This window comes from Peromyscus californicus, unplaced genomic scaffold (assembly GCF_007827085.1).
Source record: "Peromyscus californicus insignis strain IS unplaced genomic scaffold, ASM782708v3 Scaffold_10__1_contigs__length_136768540, whole genome shotgun sequence".
NCBI classification, from domain to species: Eukaryota; Metazoa; Chordata; class Mammalia; order Rodentia; family Cricetidae; genus Peromyscus; species Peromyscus californicus.
In genome coordinates, this window is record NW_026294391.1 from 86,352,532 (window position 1) to 86,365,560 (window position 13,029).

General features: G+C 44.7%; 1 long non-coding RNA gene across 21 annotated transcripts in view; it reads left to right on the forward strand.

Moving 5' to 3' along the window:
* Window positions 1–13,029, forward strand: part of LOC128109141 (uncharacterized) — an 86,976-nt gene that overhangs the window by 45,989 nt on the left and 27,958 nt on the right. For 11 of the 21 annotated variants that reach the window (XR_008217696.1, XR_008217717.1, XR_008217715.1 and 8 more), the window contains 4 exons: window positions 5,591–5,752; window positions 6,718–6,842; window positions 9,331–9,401; window positions 10,375–10,413. This is a non-coding gene — a long non-coding RNA (uncharacterized LOC128109141). Of the gene's footprint in view, window positions 1–4; window positions 138–5,590; window positions 5,753–6,717; window positions 6,843–9,330; window positions 9,402–10,374; window positions 10,414–11,386; window positions 12,507–13,029 lie in introns of all 21 variants that reach the window. The other 10 variants (XR_008217699.1, XR_008217710.1, XR_008217690.1 and 7 more) reach the window with 7 other exon arrangements.

The following is a 13,029-nucleotide window of genomic DNA, read 5'->3' on the forward strand; positions in this document are numbered from 1 at the left end:
CCAGGCTATACTTGGGGAGGCCAACTTGGAGAATGGTTTGGCATCACTTCCAGGACCTATTCCAATAACTGTGGATGTCCTGATATTGCCCATTTCACTTATTGAAGAAGAGAGTAGACTGAGACATACCTCAAAAGGTAGGCCATATTCACAGTCTGAGAAAGCTCTCAGGCTTAAGCAAGTTTTTGGAAGCAATGGGGTAGGGAGTTGAAAGCAAGTGTATATGAAAATAAAAGACAGACATCTTTTAAGAAATCAGAGTATTTCTGTTAGAGCTCCAAGGGACATGGTTACATCGTTTTTCTGTACGTGAAATTTTCTTTTCTGAGTCATTTTTAACTTTCAAGGATGTGATAGTTTACGTGAAATTAGGAGCTCCACTTGGTGCTTGGGAGCATTGGCAGCAGAGGCAGGAAGCCCTTTAGCCCTCCAGGTATTGGAAGATGGGGTAAAGAGTATGGCAGAGTATAGCATCAGAGACGCCGGGAGTCTCATAGTGCTGGATTCAAGTGGGGCAAGGGAGAACAAAATTGTATGTGTTAGATATGTTCACCCAAGCCTTAGAGAGTGACTGGTTCAAGTTTGATGCTTCAGAGATTTGACCTGCTTTTCATGAAACATTTCAAGCATGGACTTTGCAGGGATAATGTGGGATTATAAACTTCTGGGAGGCCTGTAGAGAGGTTAACTGAGATCCTTTCAGTCTTCAAGGACAGGGCAGCTGTCAGCACCAGAACATCATCAGGGGGCAACCCCTGCTTTTGTTGCTGGCTTTTGTATTCAGTGCCCAGGATAGAACAGTGTGGTAGTGCTCGAGCTAGAGAACATGTACCAACCAGCCCTGAGGTGTGCATTATTTTTCCCCTGCTACATCCTCAGAATCATCATTCACTCCATTAGTCACGTGAGGGCAATTTACTGTCTGTGCAGAAGTTTCATTAAGGTTTCCCACAGAGTTTGCATTGATTTTCCTCGACTCTTGGCTTTTATAACTTCCACATTCTTGTTCAGAGTTGATAGGACCATGTCACGATTCTCCTCAAAGCTAAATTTTCTTTTTGTTTGTGCCTATGCTTGTGAATATCTTATTTCACTCATTTGGACATTAATGATAACCTGTGTCTGTATAAAATGAGAAGCCCTTACATAGGAAAACCAACAGAATTTAGGAAAATAAATATTTATTGTATCGAATGGATTTCATTTCTACTAGTTCATGCATGTGTTCCACAAAGACGAATTGAGTGCAGACCGTATGGCAGATGTTCTAGGTGCCAGAGATACGATAGTGAACAAAGTAGCAGTCTGTGCGCTCGTGTAGCTTGTATTTTAATGGACTAGGAATAGAATTCCTGTCCAAGAGGGCTTCTGCATGGATTAACAGGTCCAGGCCTGAGTGCCTGTCAGAGCATCTGAGCAGATTACATACTACAGGGCATAGAAAACAAGCATAGAAAACTCTTCAGCAGGCAGTAGTGAGCTCCATTTCCATCTATTGCAGAGTCTACCTGCTAGTGCTGACGTAGCTCATCACTCTCCAGAAACTCTCCCAAAATGATTGTACTCTCTCCAGTAATCCAGCCGTAAACCCTTTCTCCTCACTGGGAGAGTTAGGTGAGATTATTAGCAGCACTGTTCACTGTGGGGCCTCTTTAAGGAGTTTCTAATCGTTTAGGATTGTGGTTCTTTTCTTTTCCCCTCCTTTTCCACCTTTATTTTAGTTTTTCTCTCTTTCTCCCTTTCTTCTTTCATTATGATTTAATTAAACGTGCGCTGTGGTAGGTAGGACACCAGACACTGAAGCAAGGAGAACTTTGTTTGGGGACTACATAGAGTTATGTACAAAGATGAATTTACAGTAGTTACACCAATAATATAGATAGAGCTAAGTCTCGAAAATTTGTATGCTAAGAGTTAGAAATGTAATTGAATGAACATTGTATTAGCCTAAGCTTGCACTCCTGTGGGGCTCATCATCTGAGTTATGCACATATGTGTGCATGCAGACTAATAGAATGGTCCCTTCCTTCATAATTTGAAGGTGATACTCCTGCTGCTAGCAATTATCATCCAAGAGCAACTGACTATAGCTGAAGAATTTGGATTTTGATGAGTAAACCTTTGTTGCTGTGGTTTCTACATGTACTGTGCTAATGAAGCCCCCATAGCCACAGTTACTTATCCAGAATAATTGGAATTGGCAAGGTGCCAAACTGAACCACTTATTTTTGCACCAGGGATGATTACTCATTTTTGTGATGTTTTACTGCATATGGCCCCAAATAAAAAATTCTAATAAATATCAAGTACTTCAAAAAAAATCACCGAAGATGCTAATCGGATAACAGGGTCCTCCAAACCTCAGCAGGTCACACACATCAGCTTTTGCTGCCACCTGCTCCTGCAGTGTCAGCAACATCATCCTCAGACACGGAGTGTTGCTTTGAAAAATCTGACTTCTCTTTTCTACCCATTGTCAGTTTCTTTCTGTAACCTTCACAGTGCCTTGCTACCATGTATTACTTCCCACGTGTTCTATAATCCCCTCACTTTCCACAGCAGTATGGCCACTGCTGAGTCAAAGGCAGGTGCTCTTCCACAACTGCAAACCCAGTACAACTAGCTTCAATTATGGTCCAGTTTCAGGAGAGACAAATAGGATGCTGAGGTCTTGATATTTTCAGGCAAGCAGTAGCGCAGAGGCAGGAAATCTGCTCAGCTGTATTACCTTAAGCAAAGGGACTTGGGGGACCATGTGTTCTCCATGAACATCGCCAGGTCTATGAAGTGGTAAAATGGGTAGAAGACAACGGTTAGAAAAGCTCACTGAGTCGGGGTGAACATTTTAGCACTGCAGAGAAGCACTCATTGGGAAATTGGGAGTGAGAGCAGGGGAGTTCAGCTTAGGCAGGTGTATTGGAAGGAAAGAATTTTCTTTGCTTTTTTCTTTTTCTGTTTTTTTTTAAATGACTCTGATGCCAACAAAATGTTTGCTGTGAATCCATTCAAAATCAAATAGCAGTCAGCAGCAGGCAGAGGAGAAAGGCAAAGTGCTAAGCCTCGGCTGGTCATGCATGTCTGCATTCTCAGCACTTGGGAGACAGAAGCGGGAGGGTAGTGTGTTTGAGGTCAGCCTGGGGTACGTAGAGAGTATGAGGCCAGTGTCGGCAATGTAGCAAGACTCTGCTAACAAAGCAAAACAGATAATACAAATGCACACAAACCAAGCAAAACCCAGAACAAAAAAATGCTCCTCTACCGCCCAAATGCCAGGATTCAGTCTCCACGAGAAGCTTTTAATCAATGCTGCAATGTTTGGTGTCTAGGGATTCTTCATTCATGAATCATGCTATAGAATTTAGTCTACTGTATCCTCTAATGACTCCAAAGGATGCTCCCCATGACACTGTCCTGAGCGGCTTGATTATACCTTATCCTGTAGAGACTAAAATGGAAGCATAGTTATTATGAGAAGTTTCAGGCATATTCAAATGGGCTCAAATTGTCAGAGGTAAGGAAGTCGTTCCAAGTTGATGGGATACAGAACAACCATCTGATATTCAGCATCCTGTTTCAATTGGTCCTTCTTTGATTCATTTTACAGATGGACAAAGTCTCACAACACTATACAATCTTCTTATACTTCCACTATTATCCCACTTTGATTTCCCCATACATAACTATATAATGTTATAGAAGATAGTATAAAAAGCTTCTATTCTGTAGCTAATGGCCAGGAAATATTTAGATATCTAATGTTCAGTTCTGAACTAATTCTTCTGATGCCCAGCAAAGGTTAAAGATAATCTTTTCATTTAGCAAATCAGGCAGTAGGAAGTACAGAATGTTTGATTCTTCATTGGACTTTATTCTATCGTGCATCTCCCATGGTCTTAGGAGGTGAGTAGGAAGTGGAAAAGAGACAGCATTCAAGCTTTGAAGTAATCTAAAGCCACCCTGGAGGCTTTTTAGTTTTTTGAGACAGGGTTTCTCTGTGTAGTTTTGGTGCCTGTCCTGGATCTCGCTCTGTAGACCAGCCTGGCCTCGAACTCACAGAGATCCGCCTGGCTCTGCCTCCCGAGTACTGGGATTAAAAGCATGTGCCAGCCCACACTGGAGGCTTTTATACAAAGAAACTATACCTTCCCCCCTGTATTCCCCAGAACATGGTTGTAGAATAGGCCTTTCCCCAAAGGTCAAACAAGTTACCATGAACTCAGGAGATAAAGCCGGCCAGGCTTTGACTAGCTATTCAAGGTCAAGTGAGAATAAACTGGATTCTTAACATTTGCTTAAAATATAAAGGAGCAGTAGTCGAAATCAATGCCTGCTTCCTGACCAAACTTTTCTGTGGTTACTGATGTTGTCTCAATCCCAGTGAAGATATCCTTTCTTCCACAAGATGAACTATGACTAGAATAATTAAGTTGTTCTTCTAAAGGTCTTCTTTTCTTTCCAAAGTCTCTTCCTCATGATGCTAGTTCCCTTCAGTCCTGCCTAGTAGCTTACCTTACCACTAACTGTGATCAGAAATGTCAGTAAAACCGACTGTCCTCTTAGGTGATTTAGACATGCCTTTTCACTTCTATTTGATGGCTGACACATTGTTTTGGTGAAGAATGGGGAGAAAGACTAATATTTGAGAGAAGAGGCTTTTTTTTCATGTGGCAAAAGAAGAAAGGTTGGATTTTCCTTCTTCAAAATCTTATGCAAAAATCAAGTAAGGTGTGCCCAGATCTTTGAGACCAAATGCAAGTCCTTCTTTTTGAAGGCCACAAGTGTGACCAGTAGAGTCACTGAAGGCCAAGGCTCAAGGTGAACCAAGGATATAGTGAAGAAGTTGGATGAGATCTCTGAAGTTTTAATTTTTTATGTGTTTCTTGTCAGATTGTTCCCTCCCACCAAAAACTCAAACTAGTTTACTTTATGCTCTATGACATTTCCACCGTTTTCCTTCCCCAAAAGACATGCATGTCCACACCTGTGCTCTATACTGCACTCCATAACCATGACCTCCTCTTGTTACAGCACAAGGTCAGGAAATCTGGCCCTCCCGAGTTTCCAGTTTTTAGGAAAGGGCCACAGAAGATATATTAAGCCACAAGTTAGTCAAATTACGCATATATAATATACATTTTCCACTGTTTACTCAGTAACTTGTTCTCAAAAAAAAAATCAGAGCTAAGAAAGAAGACAGGAGGAGGCAAGAGAGAAAAACAGAATTGGATCAGTTTCCTGTAAATTTCTTGACTTCTTTCCATCTACCCGAATTGTATTTTGTGTGTGTGTGTGTGTGTGTGTCTGTGTGTGTGTGTGTGTGTGTGTGTCTGTGTGTGTGTGTGTGTGTGAGAGAGAGAGAGAGAGAGAGAGAGAAAGCATGTGTGTCTTTGTGTGAATGTGGTAGTTTGAAGTGAGAATGACCCCCATATGTGTATATATTTGAATGCTTGGTCCCAACTTTGAACCTTGAAAACTGGTTTAGGAAGGATTAAGAGGTGTGGCCTTGTTGGAGGAGGTGTGTCCCTGGGGTTGGGCTTTGAGGTTTCAAAAGCCCATGCCATTACCAGTTAGCTTCTCTCTCCGTCTTGAGCTTACAGATCAGATATAAGCACCCAGCTACTGTTCTAGTGTCATGCTTGTCTGCCTGTTGCCATGCTCCCCACCATGATGATCATGGAATCACCCTCTGAAACTGTAAGCAAGCCTCCAATGAAATGCTTTGGAGATGGTGTCTCTTCACAGTAATAGAAAGGTAACTAAGACAGTATACTGTGTGCATTGTATGTGTGTTGTCTTGTTTGTGGACATACATATGTGAATGCATTCATTGGCCAGAGGAGCACATCAGGTATCTTCCTCTATTGCTCTCTGCCTTATTGGTTGCATTATTGTCTTGAGCCAGGGTCTCTCACTGAACTGAACATCTGCTTTTTCAGCTAGGCTAGAGAGATCAAGGATTCCCTGTCTCAGTACTCTGATGCAGGGGTTCAGGCATGTATAGCCATGCCAGAATTTTTATGTGGGAGCTGGACATTGAAAATCAGGTCTTCATGTTTGCATAGGCAAGCGCTCTTATGTACTAAGCTGTCTCCTCAGCCTTCTGAACCGTTTCTTTAAACTGTGTTCTTTGGGACAGCCTTCCTTTGTAGCTCTGGCATCCATTATTTCAATACAATGATGACGATAATGTCTTGGCAATGTTTTTATCTAGAAACACCCCCAACATGGTTTTGTAATTAAGTGCCATGCTCCATCCATAGTGGACAGAGAGGCTTTTCTTTAGGAACAAGAGGTAAGTAACCTGTAGTGAGGTCCTTCCTTCTCCAAGAGACAAGTACATATATGTTATGGGCAACTTTAGAGTTCCATGCTTTAAAGAAGCCCAACTTTACTGGGCATGGTGGTACAGGCCTGTAATCCTAGCATTTTGGGGGTGGAATCAGGTGGATCAGGAGTTCTAAGCTAGCTCAGCTACATAACAAGTTTGAGGCCAGCTTAGACTGTATGAAACCTAATCTCTAAATGCACAAAGCAAGACAAAGGCCATCCTAATGGTTGGTAGACGGCCCAGTACCAGCAGATCCATTCCATCTCTGGGAGAATGCAGCGTGTAGAAAGGAGTCTGCCCCTACAAAGTTGACCTCTGTGTGCTAGATACTGTATATGGCACTTCCATAGCCATCATTTTGTTTGACTCATAAAAATCCTTATTCCTAGAAACAAGCTCGGAAATGACAGCTGAATACCCAGGACTTATAAAGAGGACTTTTGGCCCCTAACGACTCCTCAAGTATATGTGGAGGTCTAAGACCACCAGAGCCTGGCTTATGGGAACACCAACTGTAAGTGTGTTTGCTGAATAAAGACTGAGTGTTTGCAGGAACTGTCTGAGGAAAGAAGAGGCCCACAGCTAGGGTTCTTCCACTCCTCTTCCACTCCCTTTCCACTCGACTTCTGTGGACTTCAGCAAAAGACATGTTGTTCTGTGTTGTTGTCGGTGGTGGTGTTTGTGTGGGGGGTGTTATTCTATCTATTTTTGTACAATAGCTTTTTGTTGACCAATTCATACTTCAAATAATACCAATTAATGTATTTTCTTTGACCCCCTTGTTCTCATTAAGTAAGTCAGAACAGTATGTTCCTTAATTCTCTTCAGGAAGTAGACAAAGTGGACAGGCTTTAGGTAGCCTACTTGGGTTCAGGTCTTTCTTCTGCTCCTTATTATATGACCTTTTACAAGAAGTTTAACTCTCCTGTTTCTGGATCCCCAGTTTTTGTCTTGTTTGTTTTGCTTTATTTTTAGACAGGATCTTGCTATGTAGTCCATGCTGCCCTAGAACTCTGTATCCCAGACTGCCTTGGGCTCATGATCCTCCTGCCTTGGCCTCCCAAATGCTGGGACTGCATGCATGCTTCACCACACCCCATTCTCTACCGCTGTTTGTTAACCGAGAAGATAAAATCCATCAGGGATGTTGTGAATATTAAGTGGACTAAGAGACATTAAGCACTGGCACACGGTCAGATACACAGCACTTGATAAATGATGATTATGACTCTCAACCCTGGGGCCCTTCTTTCCTTTCATTGGCTCTGTGCTCTGAAATGGTTTTGCTATACTGTGTTCCTAGCTAAGTGGTGGGAAGATGCCAGAACCGAGAATGTGGGCCTTAGAAGGAATACCATTTAGAGCTCAGTTAGAGCAACAGCCAGTACTTACTAGGACATTGGTACTGTGGCTGATAAAACATCCTGGATGAGGGTGTGGATCTGGCAGAAGAGAAATAGAAATATTGCTAAGGGTACAGAGGACTGGAAATTGGGAGGCCAGAGGAAAAAACAAAGGAGACATAGTAGGGAAGGGAAAAATGGGAAGACGGGAAGAAAAAGATTGCAAAAGATAGTGAAGGGGTAGAACTAAAGAGACTCTAAATCGATCCTGGAACATTAAGCACAAATGAAGGAAAATAAAATTAACATCTTTATTGAAGAGGAAAACAGGAAATAGGAAATATCCTTGTTTAGGGAAATCTCATATAGAAAGGAGCAGTTGCTAAGGGCCTTTGGAGGTTGGTTACCATGGTGATGCTATATGTCTTCTTTTCTATTACCTTGTGATTCTGTCAGCAGATGGCTTCTTTCTGCTTTAGTTTCTAACACCAGGGCTTAGCCCTTCTTGAAGCATTGGTGTTTCCATCTACAGTACTTTTGTTACACTGTGAGACCTACTGGCTGTTGTCTAGCTCCTTTTTGATATGTTGCACATGTAGGAAGACAATGGAGAAATTACATACTAGGAAGCTGGAGGCAGAAGCCTGTGTACCTCTTTTCAGATGCATGGAAAGGCATGTTTAGCAGGCCAGGACACCTCATGTCTGGGGAGATTGAGAAAATTTTGTAACACCTCCCTTTTTTTAAAAAAAAAGAACAACTTTTTATTGTTTTTTTTTGTATGCATCCCAATCCCATTCATCTTCCTGTCCTTTCATATCTGCCCTCTACCTTTGCAACCTCCCCCTGAAGTGAAACAAAATAAAATTTAAAAGAAAAACAAACAGGCTCGTCATGGAAGCTGTAGTGTGGCTCAGTGAGTCACACAGTAAGCCCTTTAGTCCATACATCTTTACTTTTAAGTGTTCATTGCAATGAGTCATTGGTCTGGTTCGAGGCCTCTGGCTTCTGCTACACTATCAATACTGGGCCCTCACTGGGACTCCTCTTGGATATCTTATTGTTGTCCTGTGTCATGGAGATCCTGTAGCTTTGGATCTGCAGGTCCAGCCCCTTCACATGCTCCTGCAGTTCATAGATGAGGTGGATGTTGTGGTAGGCTAACTTAAAGCCTTGGTTCTCGGCCTGGGTAGTAGCTGGATTGGTCAGCTGAAGAGCCTTGGTTCTCGGCCTGGGTAGTAGCTGGATTGGTCAACCCTTCAGCTTTCTCTCATTATCACCACCAGGATGAGTTCTCCAGCACTGCCCTGGCTAGCTCACCCAATGCAGCCTACAGCAAGGAGTGGGGCAAGTTCTCCTGCTCTCATGCCTTCGGGGTTGACTTACCCATATGCACACCACCAGGGCCAGCTCTACTGTTTTGCCCAGATGAGGTGCAGGGCCTGCTCTCCGAGTGCTGCAGTTGGTGAGGGGCGGGAATAGCTCTCATGCCCCTGAGGCCAGTTCTCATGCCTCAGGTGGCAAGGGGTTAGTGGGGGAGGGCATTTTTCCCTCACCCATGTCACCACATGGCAGATAGGGGGGTAGTGAGGGGGAGGTAGGGTCAGCTCTTCTGTTTTCACATCCTCATCACCGGCTCACCTTTGCCCCTGCCAACAGGGTCAGCTCTAGTGTATTGCCTAGGAGAGATGCAGAGTCTACTCTCTCGTGTGCTGCAGCTGTGAGGAGCAGTAAGTAACATTTCTCTTTTAAAGATAAAGTGAGCACTTCCCTAGAAAACTTGGGTCAATAAACATCTTGGGCTGTTCAAGACTAAGGGATTACCATGGAAACAGAAGTTTTGATGTTATTATAAAACTGAGCAGATACTAGGCAACCTGAGGTTGTTGGACTCCCCTCCCCCAATATGGCAAAAAAACTAAGTTTCAAGTGGACACCTGAAGATTAAAGAAGGCTCATGAGACAAACTCACCATTTGCCTGTGGTACCCAAACACAGGTACTGATTTACTAGTTTAGTTTTTGCCATCAACTCATCATCCTCATCTTTTTGTTTGTTTGTTTTTTCAAGACAGGGTTTCTCTATGTAGTTTTGGAGCCTATCTTGGATCTCACTCTGTAGACCAGGCTGGCCTCAAACTCACAGAGATCCACCTGGCTCTGCCTCCTGAGTGCTGGGATTAAAGGCGTGCGCCGCCGCCGCCGCCGCCGCCGCCGCCGCCGCCGCCACCACCACCACCCCCCCCCAGCGGTCATCCTCATCTTATTCATTATATGTAATGTGATGCTCTGAGATCAAATATTGAAACCAACTGAGATGTGGAAAAATGAAAACTTTAAGACCCCATTGTGATCTGCTTAATCAAAGTCACTGTCAAGGTGCAGCCCAGGCATCTGTATTTTCTCGTCTTCATGGTCATTTCCACAAAATCTGACACAAGTTCAAATGGGGGGCATGCTTTTTAGACAGCTGAAACCCAGAGGGCACCCAGGCTGCGGAGAACTTGATTCCTCCAATAGAACAGGTTTGCAAATACCTTGGCCCCAGGGTGGAAACCTGCTGCACTCTGCATCTGCACTCACCTTCCCTCCACACTTGCCTGAATGTTGCTTGGTTTTTCGTGGGAATGAGACTTAAACAGCATCTCCTCAGAGCTCTTTCCTGGCCTCTTACCTTGTCTTACACCCTGTCTCTTTGTTTCAGTGCACTTGTTGGAATTTGCAATCCCACCTTCCTGTATACGTAAGTGTTCATCCTTACCATCCTTGGACTCACTCAATCCTATGCACTATGCATCTAGCATGGGAAACGTGACAGCTAAGTATTGCTGAATCAGTACACGAATGCCTAAGTTGATGAAGAGGCACTGTGGCCCATCTTAGCCTATGGAATAATGCAGAAAGGCAATGTTTCCATGGGGCCAGGCCTAGATGTTCTCTTTGCAAGGCCTCTAGCAAAACTACCTTGCCCAGATGGGAAGATGGCTACAAGCCATCTGTGTCCTAACATGGGGGAAGGGGACAGGAGAAACAATGAGACTCTCAAGTCTGTTCTCTTTCTCCTACCATGACACTAATCCCATTGTGAGGACCCCATACTTACCATCATCGAACCTCATTATCTCCCAAAGTCTTCGGTTTTAAATAATCATCATGCTGAGTGGGAGTAGGGGCTTCAGAATATGAATTTTATGAACATTCAATCCATAAAGCCATTAATAGGTCTGGGGAGAGAGCTCAGTGGCTTAGACGGCTTGCTTCACAAGCAGGAGATCCTAACTTCGGGTGTGCAGTACCTACATAAAAAGTGTGGCACGTCTGCATATTTCTGTAAAAAAGTACAGGTAGGATGCAGCCGGTGCTGGGCCGGCCCCTTCTCCATAGCTTCCAGTGTTTAAGGACTCGTACATTGTACCCCAGAAGCATAGCAAACAGCAAAACCAGTATCTTGGGAAAGAGAAAAGGGAAGACCCTCAGCTGCTGCTGGCCAGGTAAATACCTGAGGGCGGGGGAAGGGAATCAGCTGCTTCTTGCTGCATCTCTTGGCCTACCTGCTCAGCGTTCTTGGCCCCTGAAACAGCCCTCAGCATTTATTGCCTGCAGTCTGGTGAGAGATGGGAGCACTGGTCCCCATGCAGTATTTCCAAGACTGAATATATTCCGAACGGCTGGCTACCTTAGGCAACTTGCAAGAGAGTGTCCTGTTTCTTCTGCAGAGACAGCTGAGAGCACCTGGAAGGGGAAGCTCTGAGGATCAAGGGCTGTGGCCTCTGATGAGTACCCGGCATTTCTGAGGATTCACCAGGGCCCAGCACTGGCTGCGTTAGACATGTCTTCAGGAATCTTTGCGATAGGTGCTACTGTGTCCTTCTTACAGAAGAGGAGACTGAGGCTTTGGCAAAGTAAATGGCTTGTCACCTTCCCACACTCAGAGGACCCAGAACTGGACTGTGATCCTCATGTCGTAGCCTCATGTCATATCCTCATGTCGTATCCATAGCACTCACGATCAGAAGCCCTTTCCAAGTCTGTGCTGTCTGCTATGGAAGGAGAGGACTTGGGCGAAGGGAGGCCAGCCATGGTCCTGGATTCAGACAGCCAGTTAATGCTAGAGCTGGAGTCAGCCATTAAGTCCCCTTCCCCTCTACCGCTCCTCTCCATCTCATGACCCCAGTGTCTCTAACTACACTAGTGATAGCTTGTCCTGTGTCTCCAGCCACATAGAATTGGCACCCAATTTAGACAGGGCACTGAGGTCTCTTAAGTCCTAGTGCTAGATCAACTGTGAGTGCTCAGGACTCAGAAGACTCTGGGCCTGAGAGTCCATGGTGAGAGCACGCCTTCTAGGTTGGACCAAAGTAGAAGGATATCAGCCCTCACCACCACCATGGTAACCCCACAGTCCCTCTGTGGCTGCCATCTTCCAGGGGTTCCTTGCAGCCTTCCTTTCGTGCTGAGGTTACAGCTGCCAGCCCTGCTGCCATCTGCCTTCCTCTTAGGCTTCCCCTCTGGCTAACTGCAGGGGCTGGATGGAGTTGGTCACCCCTACCCCGGGCTTTTAATGAGAGGTATTTGGTTATGCCCAGGGAGCAAAAATGAATAATTCAGCAAAGGAAGCCCAGGAATGGTAGTGTTTCAGAGCAGATTCCCTTGACAGGGGGAGAAGCAGAGAACCACTGCATCTTCTGGGGGTGGGGTGACAGCAGCAGCAGGAGGAGGGAGCAGGAGGAGGGAGCAGGAGGAGGGAGCAGGAGGAGGGAGCAGGAGGAGGGCTACACAGGAATCACTAGCAGAAATCGAAGAGATCCTTGTCAAAATCTCTTTGCCATTTTGGAGGTAAGCCGATTTAGGCTGCGGTAAAATCTCCACTAATCCGTGCCTTTTGCTTTGTAAAGGAGTGGTCTCTTAATGACCATTGTCTATCTCCAAAGAGCAGTGCTGTCATCCCTGGGTGGGAATTAACCTCTTTTCTTAATTCATTGGACTTTCAAAATGATTAAGATGGCTCAAGGGGGGAAGAACACAGAAGGGAAGGACAGGCATGCATTCAGGTTTTTGAAAGCAGCATTTTAATTTGTTCTCTGAGAAGTTCATGCGATGTATTTGAACTCCCCCCCGGTAGCACCGTCTCCCATGCCTTCCCACCCGACTTTGATTTCTTTGTTTTTGCCTTCTTTCACTATTGAGTCTAGTCTGTGTTGCCTAGCTGTTCTTGGTGTGTGCCAGCCTACCAAGGGTACATCATTAAAGAAAACAGACTTTCCCTCTCCCAGCAGCTATCCAAGGCCAGTAGCCCCTAAACTAATGGTGGGATTGCATGCCTCCCTGCCCCTTGTGTGCTGGAATTTTTTTTTCTGGC